This window comes from Molossus molossus, unplaced genomic scaffold (genome assembly GCF_014108415.1).
Source record: "Molossus molossus isolate mMolMol1 unplaced genomic scaffold, mMolMol1.p scaffold_m16_p_1, whole genome shotgun sequence".
NCBI classification, from domain to species: Eukaryota; Metazoa; Chordata; class Mammalia; order Chiroptera; family Molossidae; genus Molossus; species Molossus molossus.
Genome location: NW_023425344.1, coordinates 235,604,114 through 235,625,021, shown reverse-complemented (window position 1 = coordinate 235,625,021; position 20,908 = coordinate 235,604,114). Strand labels below are relative to the sequence as shown.

Genomic DNA, 20,908 nt, shown 5'->3' with positions numbered 1-20,908 from the left:
GCATATGTAAGTTTGTAGGTATATCACTTTAATTAGAAATATGTAATTGCATTTTTTTTATTTTAAGTAAATTTGAATTTTATGCAATTAGACCAACAGCACTAGAAAGAAAGAAAAAATTACATTGTGTCCCAAATGAGATGTGTAGATTCCAGCATTCATTAACCTTTACCTAGATTAGCTATTTCAGAAAGGTCTATGTGACCACGGGGTTAGAAAGTTTCCTTGGCCTGAACTTGGCAAAGAAGTCATGCTGTTTGTAAGTCCTAGACTCTAGATTTCACTTTCATATTATACTGTTCAGTTCTCAAAGTCTTAAACTAGTTCATAAAACAATATTTTTCTCTTTTCACTTAACACTAAAATATATCAATCATGTTTTTTCTTAACTATGCAATTAAAATATAATTCTCTTGTTCACTGGTTTTTTAACAAGAGTAGGTTTTTCATTGCTTTTAAGTAGAAAGGCTCACTAAGATTCATTCTCAATTAGAACACACCTGTAAATCCCTTATATGTGTGTTTTTTTGTTTGTTTGTTTTTTGTTGTTGTTGTTTTTGGTACGTGCCCCTAGCGGGAACCAAACCTGGGACTCTCCGGTCCACAGGCCGATGCTCCAACCGCTGAGCCAAACCAGCCATGGCCCCTTATATGTGATTTTTACACAAATGGTTTTAACCATAGAAATGAAAATACACTGGACTTACCCATTATTTCACAAGACACAAATATAGCAGCTCTCTGTGATAAATTGAAGATGTTGCATTTCATTTATTTTATTTAATAACTAAATAAATTAAACTGGTATAGTTTAATAAATTAAAAGTATATTGAGGGCAAAATGTTTTGAAAGTATAAAAGGACAAAATAAAATGTGAGACATTAAAAAGGTAGCAGTTAAAGGAAATAACAGTAATAACAATGGGGAAGGGTGGAGAAAGAACCCTAAAGCATCTATTATTTTACAAACAGGCAAGCCACAGGGAGTATATGTGGAATCAGTTGATGGTGATATTGGAAGCATTCTGGAAGGAATATTTCTAAACTTCCATTATGCATATGGCTTAACAGTTTGAGTCTTGGTCAGTGTTTAAAGGAGAAGAAACTACACTGGAAATAGATTAGAAAAAGGTTTGAAAAGCTGTAAAATTTCTGTGGGGTGAGCCATCCGGCAGTTGGGACTGAGATATAAAGAGTGTGTCATATTCACCTCAGTTTCACCATCAAATCTGGTCAATTTCCACCAAACCCTATGAATTGGTGAGTCCCCAACTAACTTAAATACATGAGCCTCAAATTATATTAATGTCAAAATGGTAGACATGAGAAAATGAAATGAAAAAAAGTAGCCTGTGGCTCAGTCTTATGGGCTAAATTATACACCCCATACACAACAAGTTTGTACTTTGAAGCTCTAACACCAAACATGACTGTATTTGGAAATAGGGACTATGAGCAGATGATAAAGTTTAAGTTAAGTCCTAAGGGTTGGGCCCTAATCCAATAGGGCTGGTGCCCTTCTAAAATGAGGAAGAGACACCAGACCTTCTCTCTCTGCCATATGCCACAACCCTACCATACTGGAAGCTTGACCTTAGACTTTCAACCTCCAGAAGTTTGAGAAAATAAATTTCTGTTGTTGAAGCCACTTAGCTGGTGGTATTCTGTAAAGGCAAAGCAAGCATACTAATACACTCAGTTAAGATAATTCATCGGACTTCTGCCTTTCTTCCCTTTATCATATAAAAGTCAGACTTCTGGGCAATGCAGCTCCTGTGTTTGAGGACACAGCTTCAGTTGGAGTGGCAGATAGAGATGTGTCATTCTGACCTCTACAGAAAACATATGTAGTCTACCTCAGGTGCTATGTCAGGGTCATAAAACAATTTGTGTCATTTCCCATTTTGCTCAATTGACTGGTTGTTAAGTCAGTGTATAGAATGCATCAGTTGTTAGTACAATGCTGGGTACATGAAAAATTATTAAAATAATTTAAGAAAAAGAAAGAGGAAGGAAGGAAGGTAGGAAGGAAGGAAGGGGATGAGGATGAGGAGGAGGAGAAGAAGAGAAAGAAAGAAAGAAAGAAAGAAAGAAAGAAAGAAAGAAAGAAAGAAAGAAAGAAAGAAAGAAAGAAAGGAAGGAAGGAAGGAAGGAAGGAAGGAAGGAAGGAAGGAAGGAAGAAGGGAAGGAAGGAAGAGCAAGCAGGAAGGGTGGAAGGAAAGGGAGAAAGGAAGGAGGGAGGAAAGAGAGGGAAGGAAGGGAAAGGAAAGAAAGAAATGGAGGAAGGAAGTCAAAAGTATTTATTGCTAAAACTTCAGGAAGAATCAGTCCTTCTGGCTCTCTTATTGACTAAGTACAATGGATGTAATATATGCTTAAAATAATGAATAAATAGATCAATTTGGGGAGTAGATAATATTTTGTTCATGTTAACTATTATGTTTCACTAGGTCTAGATAACTAGGAAAAAAATCAATGAACTAGACATGTATACCCAAGCAACATGACCTCCATGATGAAAATATTGATCACAATAAGCTAAAGGAGAGAACTTAAAATGGGCTTCGATGGACCAACAGCACTGAACACAGGACGATATTATGAAAACGATTTGAAAAAAATGGAATGCTTCACAAATTTGTGTTTCATCCTTGCACAGGATCCACGCTAATCTCTGTATCATTCCAATTTCAGTATCTGTGCTCTCAAAGTGATCACTGAAAAATTATTCTTTATAAAGCAATGTGGTGGTGGACTATGGGGCAGATAGTGGATATGTATATTGTTCTGTATCTGTCATCACTTCCATATTGAATAACTTTTTAATGTTTTAATAGTATTTATTATTAAGGCATAAGTGTGTTACTCAAACAAGATATGGAGTCTTCCATTAACAGAATGGTTTAGGGTATACTGCATCACTATTGACAATCCTCTCCTGGGCTCCAGATGGGGACACATTCTGTACTGATTCCCCATTCCATTCAGAGTGGAACCTAAATCTCAGCAGAAGCAAATGATTTGGACTTCTGCTACTTTTTTTTTCTTTAACTGTTTTTTTTCTTTATTGATTTTTAGAGAGAGAAAGGCAGAGGGAGAGAGAGAGAGAGAAACATTGATGAGAGAGAACATCGATTGGCCACCTCCTGCATACCCCACAGTGGGGATCAGACCCCCACCTGGGCATGTGACACCTTGGTGCATGAGTCCACACTCAACCACTGAGCCACACCAGCCGGGCTTCTGCTCCTTCTTTCATCTTGCTTTTTTATTTCTCTCCTTTCCATGAGCTCTATTCCAGGCACATTTTGTTGTTCCTCAAGCTTATCTAGGAATACTTCAATTTTAGGGTTTTTCCACTGGCTAATTTCACTTCCTAGAATACTCAGACATAAGCATAACTAATTATCTCATTTCCTTGAAGCCATGCTCAAATGTCACCTCAGATCGACATTGTCATTATTCTCCGTTGCCCTCTGTCGTTCCAACCCACTTGTGCCGTTCTCAGCACATTGTATGTCTTGGGGCTTGGCAACAATGGGCCGCATCACCAGGGCTCCCTAGCCAGCTTCCTCCCATTGGGTTCAGACAATAGCAAATTAAAGAGGGAGATCAGAAGGTGGAAGGAGAAAGAAGCTGAGGTATTTCCTCCCCTCTTCTCTTCTTGCTTTTCTGCTTACAGTTCTGAAGGTATGTACCTCTGGTTACAGTTCCAACAGCGTGGTCCCTTTCACTTGGCTCCCACTCTCCATAGGCTCTGATAAGAATGCTTCTCCCTTTCTACCTTTAAGTTTAAGGACAGTAACAGCTTTCCATCCTTACTAGACATTGAGTACACCAGCACTCCTTAATCTAGCTCACACCTCTGCAAACAGCTCTGTGGTCAGATTCTCTTTAAAAGCCTATTTAAGTGCATCTGCTTTTTTATGACCAAATCCTGTATGATAAACTCTCCCCTTTAACCATTGAAAAGATTATTACCTATTGCCCTCTTCCTCAAAGCCTTCAATTCCCTTTGCCCTATTTGTAATTTTTCCCATAGCACCTATTATCTTTTATATTATTTACTAATGTACAAAGTTTGTTCTTTATAATCTGTCTTCCTATGGTAGAGACAGATTAGTGGAAGAAGAGATCTTTATATAATTTGTTCACTGAGTTATCTCAAGTACTGTAAAGACTGTGTGGTGCATAATAAAAAGTGAACAATTATTAAATAAAGAATAACTGGTCCAGCAGTGTGGTTCAGTGCTTGAGTTTCTACCCAGGCACCGAGAGGTCACCAGTTCGATTCCAAGTCAGGGCACATGCCCAGGTTGTGAGCCAAATCCCCAGTGGGGGGCATGCCGAAGGCAGCCGATAGATGTTCTCTCTCATTGATGTTTTTATCTCTCTCTCAGTCTCCCTCTATCTCTAAAGTCAATAAAGAAAAAAAAAAGTTATAAAAAGAAAAAGAATAACTAGCTTGGTCCACATGGCTCAGTGGATTGAGCATTGTTCCATGGACTGAGAGATCCAGGTTCAGTTTCCGGTCAGGGCACATGCACTGTTTGGGGGCTCAATCCACAGTAGAGGGTGTGCAGGAGGCAGCCGTTCGATGTTTCTATTTCTCTCTCCCTTCCTCTCTCTCTAAAAAAAAATCGATAAAAACATTTTAAAAATAAATAAAGAATAACTACATTCTTCTACTAGCCATATGTAATACATTTCCCAGGAATGTTTTCTGGGTCTTAGTAAAAAACTGGTAAACATTTCTATCAATTAACCTCAATTACTCCTTTCTCTTTAGCCTTAACAAACGTTAGAGAAGACTACCAGGCTCAAAGTGGACCATCAAGCAATACTTGTAGAATTCAATGACATTAAGTTAATATATCTTAAGCCAGGTTAGTTAGTTTGTTCTATGTGCATGTAATGAACATTATCCATTTTGTTCGGAATGGTTTAAGGTATACTGCATCAACAAAGCCAACATTTCAGAGGCTTAAAGTGGAAATGATACCAGACACTAAACGGTTCCGAGGCTGCCTGTCACTATTTGGGCCACATTAAGCGGAGATAGGGTTGAATCAAATGTGAGTGTTTATTCCAATAATGCCAGCAGTATGGGGAGAGCAATAGGTCATCCTGGAACTTCTGCCCTGGCTCCCTCTTTGCCACCTGGCTGATTAGATATGGGTGAGGGAGACAGCTACCCGCAGCTGCGAACTGCAAGTGTAATATGAGGAAGGGAGGGTAGGGTCTACAGTCTGGCCTCCAGAAGCTTGAAGTCAGATAACAAGATGGCTAATATTCTATGATGCTACAAACAGCTCAGCCCGTTCCTGGGACCAGAGAATAGTCAGCAATCCTGAGACAAACTCTTGGAGAGGGGTCACGGTCCAGGCACAGCACCAAGTCAAAGCATGTCCTGTCCAGTCTGTTCTCAAAATGTATCTTCTTTTCTGAGTAATGGACCCATCTGGGCTTTGGGATGTCTTATCTATAACAGCCCTGTTTCATCCTCTAGTTTTCAAGGGTCTGTAAAAAAAACTCTTATCTATAGTTAGTAAGGTTAATAATTATTAAACAACTGTGGTTCTACACTTATGTGCCCTCCCCCTATCAAAAGGGTTCAAAGGTCTCAATCTTATTATTATTTTTTTTTATCCTCACCCGAGGGCATTTTTCCATTTTTTTGTTCAGGTAGAGTGGGAGGGAGAGAGAGGAACAGAGAGAGAGAGAGAAACATCGACGTGAAAGGGACACATCGAGTGGCTGCCACCGCACGACCAACCAGGGCCGGGGACAAACTGCAACCGAGGTACGTGCCCTTAGCGGGAACCGAACCCAGGTCTCTCTGTACCGCAGGCCGACGCTCCAACCGCTGAGCCAAACCGGCCAGGGCAAAGGTCTCAATCTTATTACATGTTCATCTCAGGTTGAAAAGGGACACTAATCCATGTCTTCCTTACAGATGAGCTAATGAGGTCTCTACATGTCATTGGTTGAAATGTCATTGGTTGCAATGGAAAAGGCACACAGAGATTCACACACTCACTCAGTCATTTCTGTCTTGAGTGATACACATTAATTTTATTCTCCTATCATTGACCAAAGTAAGGCACATGGTTCTTTGAAGAGAGTAGAAACATCTGCTTGTACCCTGTGCCCAGAAGAAGAAAAGTGGAAATATTAATAATATGCATGAAAAACTATCCATTGGACTTAATATCTTGAGCTGATTAACCTGTGGTAGATGTTATTAAAAGAAGTATTAACAGTATTCTTAAAAATGCAGAGTTGTGTAATATAAATAAATATGTGTGTGTGTGTGTACATCCATGCCAGTTATCAACTATAATCATCAATTATACAAATCATAATCTATTTTATATAATAAATGCAGGAAAACTAGGCAAAAAAAATACAGCAAAACAAATTTTATTCTCTTTGTCCACAAGGTCCTTGTAGTTATTTTAAGGAAGCTGATCTTTAAAAATGCTAAAATAATTTATTTCTGATAGAAAAAGCAGTTTCATATCCCTTGCTTCTGATTCTAAGATTGGAATATTTATTGAAAATGTTGAAAAAAGAATAGTTTCAAAGAGAATTAAATAAAACTTGGGAAAGAAAACGCCAAGCCCAAATGTACGGATATAGTTTATAAATGGTGTCACTTAGCTGTTATAGGAACACCCAGGGCCTCCTTGAGCTGTGCAAAATAATACTAAATTGTTAGAAATTGTTTTTTTTTTTTTTTTTTAGAAGAACATACGGACCCAAGGATAAAAGCACAGAGCTATCTTATATGATTTATGATGTTTTCTGCTTTACCCAAGGCTCATTCTGTTCTCTCTTTTACCCTTTAGTAATATAACTTGGTCATTTCCCAAGTATTTTAAGATAATATTCACTTTACGCCTGTCAAAATAAATTTACAAAAATTTTTCATGTTTCCTTCCAACGAATCTGTTCAAATTGCAGATTTATTGCTCCCTACATGGCCAAATTCCAAGCAGAACTATTTCAGTAATGATAATGACAGTAAGTATCCTGTGGGAGAAGGAACATTAAATGGGAAATAAAGCAATTCTTTTCTGCCCTTGAGGTTTTCTTTAAACACCTTTATGGATATAATTAAGGTAAACAAACTCACATTTAAACAGTAAAATGCTGCTGATAAACTTTAAAAATTGAAATGTCTACCCTCTCTACTTTTGATGGCTTTAGCTTATCTAATCAAATAAGAAAATCAGATTTTCCCACAGTACACCAATTCAATATATACAACAACCATAAGACAAGGTCAGGGGATGTACATTGGCTATTCAGCTGCCTCAAAAGGGAATAATACTTTTTTTTTTTTTTTCCAGAAATTTTAAACTTTATGCTAATAAAACTATAATGAATTGATTAAACCATAATTGATTCTTTTAAAGGGTAGTTTCTATAACATTTTTGAATGTATAATCTATATATTATCTATACTAAATTAATTTTATTCTCTCGTGCTAAGTCAACTAGCCCTTAAACTGTTCTGAATTTACCTTCCATTTGTTGACACAGATGTTTCAATATCTTTACCTGTCTTCATTTCTGCTGAATCATATTGTAGAAGATAGCAATTTACAGAAATAAGATCTAATCGTTTTCTTACTTTGCTTTCTATTGATAATATATATAATTTTGTTAAACAATACATGTTTTCTATAAAATTGTGAAATGCAAGTCTTTCAGTTTTTCTGATAGCAAGTTTAAGATCACAAACAAACAAACACTAAAGAGCCCTGTGACCTTTATGACCATTAGACTGGAGGCTAAACTCCAGAGGCAGCTATACTAGAAGTAGTTCCATTATTGCTATGCGAACCAATACTAGAGGGTATGGTGATTAGCATAAGGATGCTAGAAATAATTTGGTATTGTTGCATGAACATTGTTCAAATTCTGTTGACTGGTCAGTACAGTGGACATGCTTCTCTGACTTTGACTGAAAGTTTAAGATTCTGGTGAGCAGAGCATTATGAGCAAAACAGTGCAGTGGAGTTCTCGTCCTAGGACTCTATTTATTCCAGAATTCTGTCTCTAAATGAAGGCTTCCATTGCCTGATCTATTGAAAAATTTAGCCTCATTCTGCTACTAGAATCCACATCCCTGTTTCAAAAACAACAACATTAACAAAAAAGAAAACCATGTCACATGCTTAAGACATAGAGCTGGGACATGCCCCAATCTCTAAGAATGGACTGCACTTGTAAAGCTAAGGTTTGCTCATTTTGTCTGAATGTCTTAATGATCAACTCGACCATTCTTTGTGTCTTCATCATTTGAAGACTTTACTAATTCTCAAGCTTGGACTTAGACAATTTGCCTTTTTGAACCCATTGTCCTTGTTAGGAATTCTAGCACAGATAGAATTTACCTTATTTTACTTAAGTCACAGTTTCAGTTAATATGCTTGCTTCTCTGTGTTACAGTCACACCCACCATTAGACTCATTTGTTGCATAAAGCAATGAATATATTTGCTAATAATTATATTTTTATTAAATTAAATAATTTATTAGATTTTGAGAGTACATGTATTAAAGTTAGGGACAGTGAGACAAGGAAACAATAGGATAGCCTAGGTGGTGATTAGCATAAGAATGTTAGAAATAATTTCACATTGTTACATGAACATTGTTCAAATTGGGTTTTGCATCTCTAGAAATGTTTTAGGAAAGAAATGAGCCAAGGTGGGGCTGCTTTGACTCACTGATAAGTCAGAGATAGGGGGTCTTAGAGGCAGGTTCAAGGGGTTAGCCTGGGATGAGAGCCGCTGCTTATTGCTCTCCTGGTTGCAAGTCTCGTGGGTTCCCTTGGAGTTTAGGAGATGCACGCCTGTGGGGGAAGGAGAAGGAGAAGGGAGAGGTGCACCGATAATCTTATTTCTTATATGACCTGGAGTGTTTCTTAGAAATAATGAGAAGTATCTATTTACACGTCACAATCTACTATATGAAAATAAGGAACACATAGCAAAATTCTTACACTTTGAAACTTATTTATTTCTGTGGCCCTATTTCCTATGCATCATGCTGTCTTACTGGTTCTGTCTGCTGGAGTCTGTTAATCAATTCCACCAATATGTCAAGCTATAAAAGAATTCTGGGTGCTTAAATGGTACTCTTCTCTCAAGGTATATTAGGGAGAATCAGAGCTGTAAAAAGTGTATTAATTTATTAAAGTTACATATTCAGAATTAGCCTGAAGGGCTTTGTTTTTAACCATCTTGAAATGATTTATCTTCTTGAAATTCTAACTTCTCAGTATTTGCTTACATTTCTTAATTCATGAGGGCAAACTCATAAAAAGTATGGTCTTAGTACACACTTAGCCACAATAAGCAACCACTACTTGCATTGTTTCTATAATTGTTTCAAATTGTATAAAATCTTCAATTGTGTGCATAAGCCATGGTCTTGGGATTTTATGTTTTACAATATGTCTGCTTTCCTCCCTGTGCAGATCAGACTTTAAGGTGACCTCATGATTCCATATCCTGGTGTCTTTGTCCAAACCCCTCTCCATGAGTGTGAGAGAGATTGGTAGCTTATTTTCAACCAATAGACAATGTCAAAGGCATCCATTAATTACATTACATTATACAAGACTCTGTTTTGCTAGCTGGCTTTCCTTAGTGTTTCTCTTTTCTTCCCTCATAGACTGCCACAGGGAAATGAATTTTGCAAACAGCCTGGAGAAAATGAGTAGCAGACCTCAATGAGACCAGGCTCTGATGAGAACCCACCTCTGGCTGCCACCTTGGCTGATGCCTTATGCCACCAAAGTAGTGTTCTGAATAATCCCAATGCGGGGTGTATGTATGAATGGGGGTGGGAGTGGGGCTTCCCACGGGAGACAAAACAATTCTCGCAATATCAGGTCAGTATCCAATAATTCAACTCAATTCTGACAACTGAGACCTGGAGATAGCCTCAGGTCAGTCTTGCAAGACTGCAGCCCCCTCAGCCCCCAGACACGAGTCACAGGCTTATTACCTGCACTTCGGACAAACCAGCTATAAATCAGAGGTTCCCATAATTTACTAGCGCAGATCACTGAGCTCAGAGAAACATTTTACTTAGCAGGCCACTGGTTTATTATAACGATGTACCCAGGAACAGCCAGGGGGAACGATGCCCAGGGCAAGGCGGGGGGAAAGAGTGAGGACTCCCATGCCCTTGCCAGGTGCACCACTTGCCTCGAATCTCCACCTGTTCACCAACCCAGAAGCTTTCCAAACCTCACCTTCTTGTGTTTTCATGGAGGCTCCATCACACAGGCGCAACTGATTAAGTCATTGGTCATGGGAGAAGGACTCCAATCTCCAGCCCCTCTTCCCTTCTTAGAGGTCAGGGGTAGGACTGAAAGTTCTGGCTTCACTGTCAGCCAGCTCCCATCCTCAGGTGCTTTGCAAAAGTCATCTCATGAACACAACGACAGATACCTTTATCACTCTCAACTCTTGGGAAATTCCAAAGGTTCTGGGAGCTCAAATCAGAAACTGGACAAAAGCAAACATATATATATATATATATATATATATATATATATATATATATATATATATTTATAAATCACAACACAGCACATCCTAAGAAGAGAGCCCATTTAGCTTGTGCATGGACTCCTGACCCTCAGAAGCTGGAGGAAGCATGCATAGGGTTTTAAACTTCTAAGTTTATGGCCATTTGCTATGGACAACTAATACACTTCTTACTCCCTGATTCCAGACCACTGTTAAAGTATAAAACATTTTACAATTTGCTTGCAACTGGCAAACAGTGAATAGTTAATGTTGCTTTTATATGAGATACTCAGACTAGCTGGTTTTATGAAGTATTGGTTACTACCAGGGGAAGATACTTTAACTACTGTACACACAAGAACATCTGTGAGATGTTACAAAAATGTTCTTTTCCTTGTTGACGTTTAATCTATCCCTATCTGCCTAAAAACCAGAGACAGTAATGGACCCGCTTTCTAATATTGCCTCAGGGAAAAAGTGAAAAAGTAGCACATAAGTATTATGCTCAAACTCACTTTATATGAGGCTACACTACTCCCATTTATGTCTATGTGTTTACCATGGTTTAAATCAGCACAGAAATATACACACTTTCTGCAAAAGACTATATGTAAGAAACACAAGGAAAATGTACATAAAATGCAGAAGGGGTGCATATTGACATGCACACTTTTTCTCGATGAATTTTGTTTGCACTATTTAAAAAAATTTTTTTTTTTCTAGTCTGTCTTCTCCCTTTTTGTCACACTTTGACAGATTAGCCTCTGAACAGCACCTAACCATGAGATTCTAGTTTTCTGAGTCTCCCTACAGTTCTTTGCACTCTAGCTTAAATCTGGGTCTTTCTTCTTGGGATCCGCTTCCTCCGCGCTGTGCTCCCTCCCCAGTGGATTATTTATATCCCACTAAAGGGTTTTCCAGGGTTGAGCAAATGCAGTCAGCACTATATTTAGAGTCCCTAGTATTTTATTTTCTCACTCAGAAATTCAGATCCGTTTCATCGGGGACACACTTGACACCTTAACATCTTAACCAGATGAAATCTGAGAATGTGGTTAGGATGTTTAATCCTGCGTTTGTTTAAAGCTCAGCATGGAAAAGGAACACTTTTGAACATGATTATGAAGTAGGCTGAATAAAGCTCCCTCTCCACTTTCCCTGCAACCTGTGAATGTGACACCCTCCAAGGTAAAAGGGACTTCGCAGATGTTGTTAAATTACAAGTCTTCAGATGCGGAGGTGATCCTGGATTACCTGGGGGAGCCAGTATCCTTTACAGAAGAGTCCTTATGACAAGGAAACGGACGAGGAAGATGAAACTGAGGTTAGAGAGAAGACACGGTGCTGCTGGTTTTGAAGATGAAGAAGCGGGGAAGGCATGAGCCAAGCAATGTAGGCATCTTCTAGAAGCTGGAGAGGACTTTATCCCAGAGCCTCTAAACATGACGTAGCCCCATGAGTCCATCTGACACTTTTGAGCTCCAGTACTTTGAGATAATAAATGTGTATTGTTTTAAGCCACTGAATTTGGGGCAGTTTGTTAAACAGCAATAGGAAACTAATACAGGAATGCCATGACTCGGGAGGTTTAGAAACTAAAAGATCTTATAAACGTGCAGCCCGAGAAACCCAACGTGACCAAATATTTCTCTTGTGAAGAGGGTTTATACTTCTGCCTTTATATACAGCTAATAACCTTTTATCTTCCTTAGAATAAAAACATCTTATTTATGGGTCAGCACAGCCACACTAAGAAGGCATGCTATCCTGTCACCGAAATTTAAAGCCTACAACTCTCTGCCAAAAACAAGTTTCGTTAGCAGAGCTCTGACACCGAGACATGATCTGGGTCTGGATAAGGTGGACATTAAAGATTTTGCCAGAATCCTGGACCAAACCCCTGTGGGAACTGTCATGTTGGATTTAGTGCGAAGACCTCCCACGATGAATTATATTTCATTGCGTGAAGAAATTGTAGAACCAGGATCACATCCAGTCAAAACTCTCTTACCTGGTTCAGCACAATGAGGGACATGTCTCCCCATTGATAAACAGCAGCAGGACAAACAGCAACAAAGTTCAGGTTTGAGTCCACACGAACGGAGTCTAGTCTGCCCACATCGCTCAGTAGGCACATGGGCTTCTTACCTAGGTAGGGGCACAAGGATCGCTTTGCTTCAGTGCAGTGGACAATAGTTTCTTGACCTCATCTGTTTCTCATGAGAAAAAAAATAAATAAAAATTGCAGGAAGAAGTCCAAGGGTCTCAGAATTTCCCCTGAACTTGCTGATTTCCCTAGACAACAATTCTGGCAAGTATGTGATTTTCCCAGCCCAGGCTTGAACATCTCCATGTATGGAGATGTATCCGTAGACAGATGTCCCTGGATGGAAAGCTAGAAAATTCCCTGTCAGAGCTGCCACCTTTGTCCCTACAACCCACAAGCCATGCTTGCTTATGAAAGATGCCTCCCTGGACACCATGACCACGATACTTTACAAATTTAAGAATGCCTGTACTGGCGGTAAGAATCGGGGCATAGCTCCCCCTAGTAATCCTCTCGCCCCCCTGTTGGATGCATTTTTCTATCAGAATCCAAGTTGAGGTCAACTGTTAAAAATACAGCTATATTTTGCCTTTCTACTGTTAATGGGCGGGGGGAGGGAATCTAAGAATAGAATAAACAAATTAAGTGACAGATTCCTATTTCAAGCATAAATGCATTTTATAAAGCCATGATTCCATGTCCACAATAATCCAAAATTGTTACATTTCTCTAAGTCATTGTAAAAAAAAAATGCTTCACAGGGTAAAATATTTATTTCCCATTGAAGTAGGTTTTGAAGAATTTTCCTAGGTTTGATGAAAAGCATGTTTTTCTTTCACTGGAAAGCAAAAATATAAATCAATATCAATCAATCATAACCGACATATATTAAGAAACACCCAGCCAGTGTGGTTCAGTGGTTTAGTGACTTCCCATGGCCTGAGAGTTCCTGGTTCGATTCCCAGTCAGGGCACATGCCTGGGTTGTGAGCTCCATCCCCAGTAGGGGGCATGCATGAGGCAGCAAATCAATGTATTTATCTCTCTTCAATATTTCTCTCTCTCTCTCCCTTCCTCTATAAAAAAATCTATAAAAAACATTTTAAAAAATAGTTTTTTTGATGATTTGTTGATGGCAGCCATTCTGGCAGGTGTGAGGTGATACCTCATAGTCGTTTTAAGGTGCATCTCTCTGATGGTTAGTGATGTTGAGCATTTTTTCACATCTCTTGGCCATTTGTATGTCCTGTTTGGAGAGGTGTCTATTTAGCTCCTCTGCCAATTTTTTTTAGTTGGGTTCTTTGTCTTCCTTTTTTTGAGTTGTATGAATACTCTATATATTTTGGAAATGAACACTTTATCTGATGTATCATTGACAATTATGCTTTCCCATATAGTGGGTTCCCTTTCCATTTTGATGCTTGTTTCTTTTGTGGTGTAGAAGCTTTTTAGTTTGATGTAGTCCCTTGTATTACTTTTTTTCCATTGTTTATCTTACCTTGGGTGATGTATCAGTGAAAATTCTGCTATGTGTGATGTCTGAAATTTTGTTGCCTACATTTTCTTCTGGGATTTTTATGAGTTCACGAGTCACATTTAAGTCTCTTTTACCATTTTGAGATTATTCTTGTGTATGGTGTAAGTTGGTCTAGTTTCATTTTTTTGCATGTAGCTATCCAATTTTCCCAACATCATTTATTAAAGAGGCTATCTTTACTCCCTTGTATGCTCTTGCCACCTTTGCCAAACATTAATTGAGCATAATGGCCAGGGTATGAAGAAAAGGGGACTCTAGCACACTGCGGGTAGGAATGCAGACTGATACAGCCACTGTGAAAAACAATATGGTATTTTCCAAAAAATTTAAAATTGAACTGCCATTTGACCCAGTAATCTCACTTCTAGGAATATACCCTAAGAAGCCTGAAATACCAATCAGAAAAATTATATGTACCCTATGTTCATAGCAGCATTATTTGCAATTGCTAAGTTCTGGAAACAGCCCAAGTATCCATCAATAGATGAGTGGATAAAAAAGCTGTGGTACATATGCACAATGGAATACTATGCAGCTCTAAGAAAGAATGATCTCTTCTCCTTTGAGATGACATGGAGGGACTGGAGAGTATTGTGCTAAGCAAAATAAGCCAGTCAGAGAAAGACAAGTATCACATGATTTCACTTATTTGTGAAATATAATGAACAAAATAAGGTAAAGAACAAAATAGACCCAAAGACATAGAAGTAGGCAGGCTTCAGACTGACAAACCTCAGAAGATGGGACTGAAGGGAGAGGGAAAAGATAAACCAAAGAACTTCCATGCATGTAGGTGTAACCACTGGACATAAACAACAATGCTGGGGGCGGGGAGTGTGGGAACGGGAGGAGGTTGTCAATGGGGGAAAATGGAGAAACATCCGTAAAAAAAATAAATTAATTAAATTTAAAATATTAAAAATAAATAAACAAATAATACACTAAAAAAATAGGTTTATTGTGTAAATTCTCAACAGAGGGAGAAAATAGTAAGGTGGTGTCTTAAGGCCACAGTTCCTGGAATATTTTAGTTGTTGACTCAGAAACGGAGGAGACAGGCAGCACCCTTTTCTGATCCTGGCTCTATCACAATTGTCATTGAGTCAATGTCCTCAAAAACTCTAATGTATGTCCCCCTCTCTTTTCACCTGTGCAATAAAAGGGAACTGGAAGGGGTTACCTTTGAAAGTACTGCAGCATTTGACTTCTTCTATTTTTTTTGTTTTGAAAGAAAGCCTTCTTTTTCTCATTCCTGAATTGTTTGTCCCATTATTTGGTTGTTTCTGCATCTGGAACATACACAAATCTACTTGGCACTTCTCATCTGTGTAGTTTTAGTATTTAGTATCTGTCCCTAACTTTTATCATGCCCCTTCCACACACACAAAAAAAACAAAAAAAACAAAACCAGAAATTTAATAAAGTCAGAGCATGTCACACTTCTAGTCCCAACTAGAGAATTTTATCACTTTTAGTTCTTAAAAAAGAATAAATCTACACTAATCTTTTGGGTGCCATTAAGTTAATACAGTTCACTTATGAATCATCTAAAGGGTGTTACCAATGGACAACTGTCCCCTCCTTCAGTAATCAAGCAACCTGTTTAATGCAGGTGGATTTTTGTGTTCCTCAGTCCACCCACCCATGATTCGTATGCATACAGTATGCATTGCCTGACTGCCCCTTGGGCAGGATTTTTTTTTTTATAAGTTCTAGTGAACGATCTTGTCTGACAAAGTACAAGTTTAGTTTGGTGGGAAGCCACAATGTTGACATGATTTTAATGTCTTTATCTTAATTGATCATTAATTTGTAAAATGTATCACTAAAAGAAAAACATATAAAGTATATCTCTATGTACTAAGTATTCAGCTTATTAGCTAGTGTATGTTCCCCAAATAACTTAGATACAATAAATAAACTAAATAGTAGACAAATATTAGGAAAGCCATTTGGTATAGCATTTGAGGATGCAAGGAGGTAACCTCTCACTGATGTTTATCTTGTTTCCAAGTGCTGCTGTCAGTGGTTTTGTGTTTTGATATTAAGCTGAGACTGAAAGAATATATGATTTTAAGGAGAAAGTGGGAGTATATTGATACAAAAATAACAATTAAAATAAGAATTAGTCATCATTCTTGGTTTATAGCAAATTCTTATAACAGGTTCAGAATGGCTCTCTCTCTCTCTTTCATAAACACCTGTGAGTTCATCAGCGAAAATGAGAACCAGAATATTCACAAGAGCTTATATCTATCTCTGTGTTCCCATTCCACCCCTCCGTCCTTCCCAACTGATGCACCTGTTTATTACATTCATAGTTCTCTTGCTTCTGTTTAACATCGTTTTTATGCAAATATATCATTAATATAAACACAAAATGTTATCCAGTTTTTGATATGCTTTAAATTTATCAGAAAATGATAACATAGAGTAAATAATATTTGGGTCTATAATCTGTCACTCTATATTATATTGCCATAATTTGTTCATATCGTGGTATGAAGTTATAGTTTATTATAACTCTTTTTTTTTTTTTCTCTGTATGTTTCATGGTTTCTCAACCTTGGCAGAACAACTGATACTTGGGACTTGACTGCCAGTATCCCTCCCTCCACCCCAGGTGTGACAACCAAAAATGTCTCCAGACATTGCCAATATGTCCTGGGAAGCAAAATCACCAGAGGTTGAAAACCACAAGTTTAACATCACAGTTAATTTATTCATTCTATTACTAATATGTATGTGTTATAGCCCCATATTCTGTATTATTCTTGTAAATTCCTTGAACAAGAATCCTGGTGTGTATCTTGCAAAAGTTTTTCTCAGGAGTGAAAATGCTGGTTTGTAAGGCATTTGATCACAGAATATCAAATGATAATGTCCAGTGCTTTGCCAAAGTGTCTGTATGCATCTACCCTCTATCTGCTATGTGAAGAGAGTTTATGCACTTTGTCTCCAAGCCTCATATTGTCAGGCTTGTTATTTGCCAATAACAGTTTAGTCATTATAGCTTGGCTGGTGTGGCTCAGTGGTGAGCACTGACCCATGCACCAAGAGGTTGTCATTTGGATTCCCAGTCACAGCACATGCCCAGGTTGTGGGCCTGATCCCCAGTGCGGGGCATGCAGGAGGCGGCCATTTGAAGTTCTCTCTCATCAATGTTTCTCTCTCTCTCCCTCTCACTAAAATAAATAAAGAAAAAATAAATTTGAATCTAGTGTAATATAGTGTCACCAGCTTTTTTTGTTAGTAGCATCTTGATATTTTTGTTCTATGATTATTTTTGTATCATTCCATTTCTTATGTTTAGATATTTTTTTCTTAATATCCTATTAAGGGATTAAAAAATTGTTTTTTCTTTGTTGAATTTTAGAGAAAGGAAGGGAGAGGAAGAGAGAGATAGAAACATTGATGAGAGAGAGCATTGATTGGCTCCCTCCTGCATGCCCCCCACTGGGGATTGGGCCCACAGCCTGGGCATGTGCCCTGACAGGAAATCGAACAGGTGACCTCTTGGTGCATGGGTTGATGCTCAGCTACTGAGCCACATAGGCTGGGCTGGATTTTATTTTTATCTTCCTTAAATCCAATTCAACTCCAACATTTAACAAGAAAGTTTTGTCCTTTTATGTTAATTGTAATTGTTGATATCATTGAACAGTATTTTCCCATCTTGTTTCCTAATTTCAATGATCTCAAATTTACCTTTTAACTTATTACCTTGTCGCGCTGTTAAGAATTGATAACTACATTTTCACTTCAGCCCAAGTCATACAACTTGTTTTTTCTAACCTAACTCACATCAGATTGATTATATCAATTTTAATTGTTGGTAACTCTAAAGGGAATTTATAATTTGGTTTTTATTTTATCTCAGTCAAGTTTTAAATATGTAATATAACTTTTTAAGGATGATGTATAATTATTCTAAATTCTAGCATATCTTGCAGTATCTCTTGTACTAGATTTGTTTTGTTTTGTTTTGTTTTAACATTGCCTCCAATTTTATTTTCACAGTGCAGATTTGAGTAGTAAACATTTTGAGGATTTATATGCCTGAAACATAGTGCTAATACATCCTTATTTTTGAAGCACAATTTAACAAAATAGGTTCTTGGTTCACATTTTTTTTTTTTTTTGAATACTAAGTTATTATTCTATCAACTTCTATAATCCATTGTTGTTATTGTAGAGTGTGCCATAAAGCTAATTTTCTTTCTTTTTAGATGCCCTATTCTTTCTTTCAAAGGTTTTTGGAAATCTTTAAACTTTAACTATTATTTCTGAGGTTTAGAATCTTATCCATTTCAACTTGATAATGCTTTCTTTAATTTTGAGAAACTAATCTCCACTATGTCTCCAAATATTTTCGTCTCTTTATTTTTCTCTTCTTTAAGGATTCTCATTATATGTATAATGATAATTCTGCTTTCATTTTCTATAACTTTATTTTTTCATTTATAATATTTATGCTTTGTTTAGGGAAAGTACATAATCTGATTTTTTGTTGCTGTTATTGTTAATCTTCACCCAAGGATATTTTTTCCACTGAATTTTTTTTTTTTTTTTTTTTTTTTTTTAGGGAAAATGGAAGGGGAGAGTTGGGGAGGGAGGGAGAGAGTGAGAGAGTGAGAGAGAGAGAGAGAGAGGGAGAGACATCAATGTGAGAGATACATCAATCGGTTGCCTCCTACATGCTCCCCAACCAGGTCTGTGATTGAACCTGCAACCCAGGTACATGTCCTTGACCAGGAATAGAACCTGTATCCCTTCCTCCGCTGAGCCAACCAATGCTCTGACCACTGAGATTGCAGACCAGGGCCATAATCTGATCTTTTAACTGAAGCATTTATCTTTCAGCCTTGTGCAATATAAAATTTATGTTAGCCCTGGCCTGTTTGGCTCAGGGGTTGGAGCGTCGGCCTGCGGACCAGAGAGTCCTGGGTTCGGTTCCCGCTAGGGGCATGTACCAAAAAAAAAAAAAATTATCTATGTTCTTCAATTAATTATTATGTCTTATATTTAATTTGTCAGTTATGATACTTGTTATTATTAAATATTGCTTATATCTTCTTTATTTTGTTATGCTTTTTACCTTTATTTTAAATTGTTAATATTTCTTGTTTTTGATCTTATTCAATATTTTAAAAACTATGCTTAATTTCTCCCTGAGCTCTTATTTTCTAAGGAACCTCACTTCTCTGTGTAATCAGGCATATATAAGCCACATACTCGTCTTAGTCAGCTCAGATGATCTCAATGAAAGAAAAGTGGTCCCCAGTTTGGGGAACCCCAAAACACAAAATCATTCCATTTGATTATGTCTTTATCATTTTTTACCTTCTTCCCTTTAAGGAAGGCAGGAATATGAGTTTCTCAGCATTGTAATACACTAGCCTTACGGTTTACTGGTAGAGGATTGGTGATTTACTCCCAGAGAGTAGTCATACCCAGTTGTTTCTTCATCTCTTCAGGGATTTGGGTTTTTTTGCAGCCCTGAACTTGTTCCTGTAAAAATCACTGCCAGTGGTCTTGATGCTGACCTTGGCTTTTTTCTGTAAGAAGACAGGTACTGTTTTCCTAAAATAAATAGAACAAGGAAAGGCAAAGAGAAATCTCAAGGTTCTCAGTTATAGGTCCCATTCTACTCCAATTACAAAAACCACATACACCAGAAATAAACTGTCCAGAACAATTTATTTATCCTTCCTTGCATTTTATTTTATTTCCTTAATTTATTTGCTGTTGCACTTTTTGGAGAGAAACATCAATCTGCATTACTTTATCATACATACTTAATTACCTGTGAAATAGGTATTAACTTATACCTATTTTATTTATTACTCAATTAATAAAAACACTATGATTTAAAGAAGTTAAATAATTTACTTCAGGTCACAGGATTACTAATAGCCTTAGCCTTAACAACAATCCCATTTCCTGAACTTTAAGGGCCAAGAATTTTATCATTGATTTTTCAGGAAGAAAGTAAAAGCAAAGAACATATACCAGATTCTAAGGTGCACATTTTTTAAATATATTAACATTTCTGAAATGGGAAAGGGCCCCAACAATTAACAGTATGTCAAAATTTAATCATCAGCCTTTTTTTTCATAATGGTGTATAATGAATGGAAAGTTAGATTTGATGAGATAAGATATAGCTAGTATAATCGTACTTTTATATAATTAAGCCTTATGTAAACATCATTATAATAAAAAATAAAAATGGAAGTTTTAATTTTTTTTTTATTATTTATTTTTTTTATCCTCACCCGAGGACATTTTTTGTTCAGATAGAGTGGGAGGGGGGGGGGAGAGAGAGAGAGAGAGAAAGAGAGAGAGAGAGAGAGACATCAACGTGAAAGGGACACATCGAGTGGCTGCCACCCGCACAACCGACCAGGGCCAGGGACAAACTGCAACCGAGGTACGTGCCCTTGGCGGGAACCAAACCTGGGTCTCTCTGGACCGCAGGCCGATGCTCTAACCGCTGAGCCAAACAGGCCAGGGCTGGAAGTTTTAAATCAGAAGAAATTTGGTGTGTCTTCTGCTTCTAAATAGTCTACTCTGAGTTTTGGAAAGCAATGTTGGGTAATCTAATATTTATAAACTTATTGGCATATATGCGAAGAAACAATCTGTAGAGTCATAATAATTCCAATGCTGTTTTATAATATGTCAATCACTATAATTAGTTGTCACACAACTCAATTATTTTTACATAAAGTAAATTCTTTCTAAGCAATCTAAAAACTGTCACATGG

The 20,908-nt window shown here is 37.5% G+C and overlaps 1 non-coding gene across 1 annotated transcript; it reads right to left on the bottom strand.

Annotated features, from left to right (window-relative positions):
- Nucleotides 1–2,614: 2,614 nt before the first annotated feature.
- On the bottom strand, nucleotides 2,615–2,718 carry LOC118621688. Its single transcript, XR_004957757.1, has one exon. It is a non-coding gene; the product is annotated as a U6 spliceosomal RNA (small nuclear RNA).
- Between the last annotated feature and the right edge of the window lie 18,190 nt (nucleotides 2,719–20,908).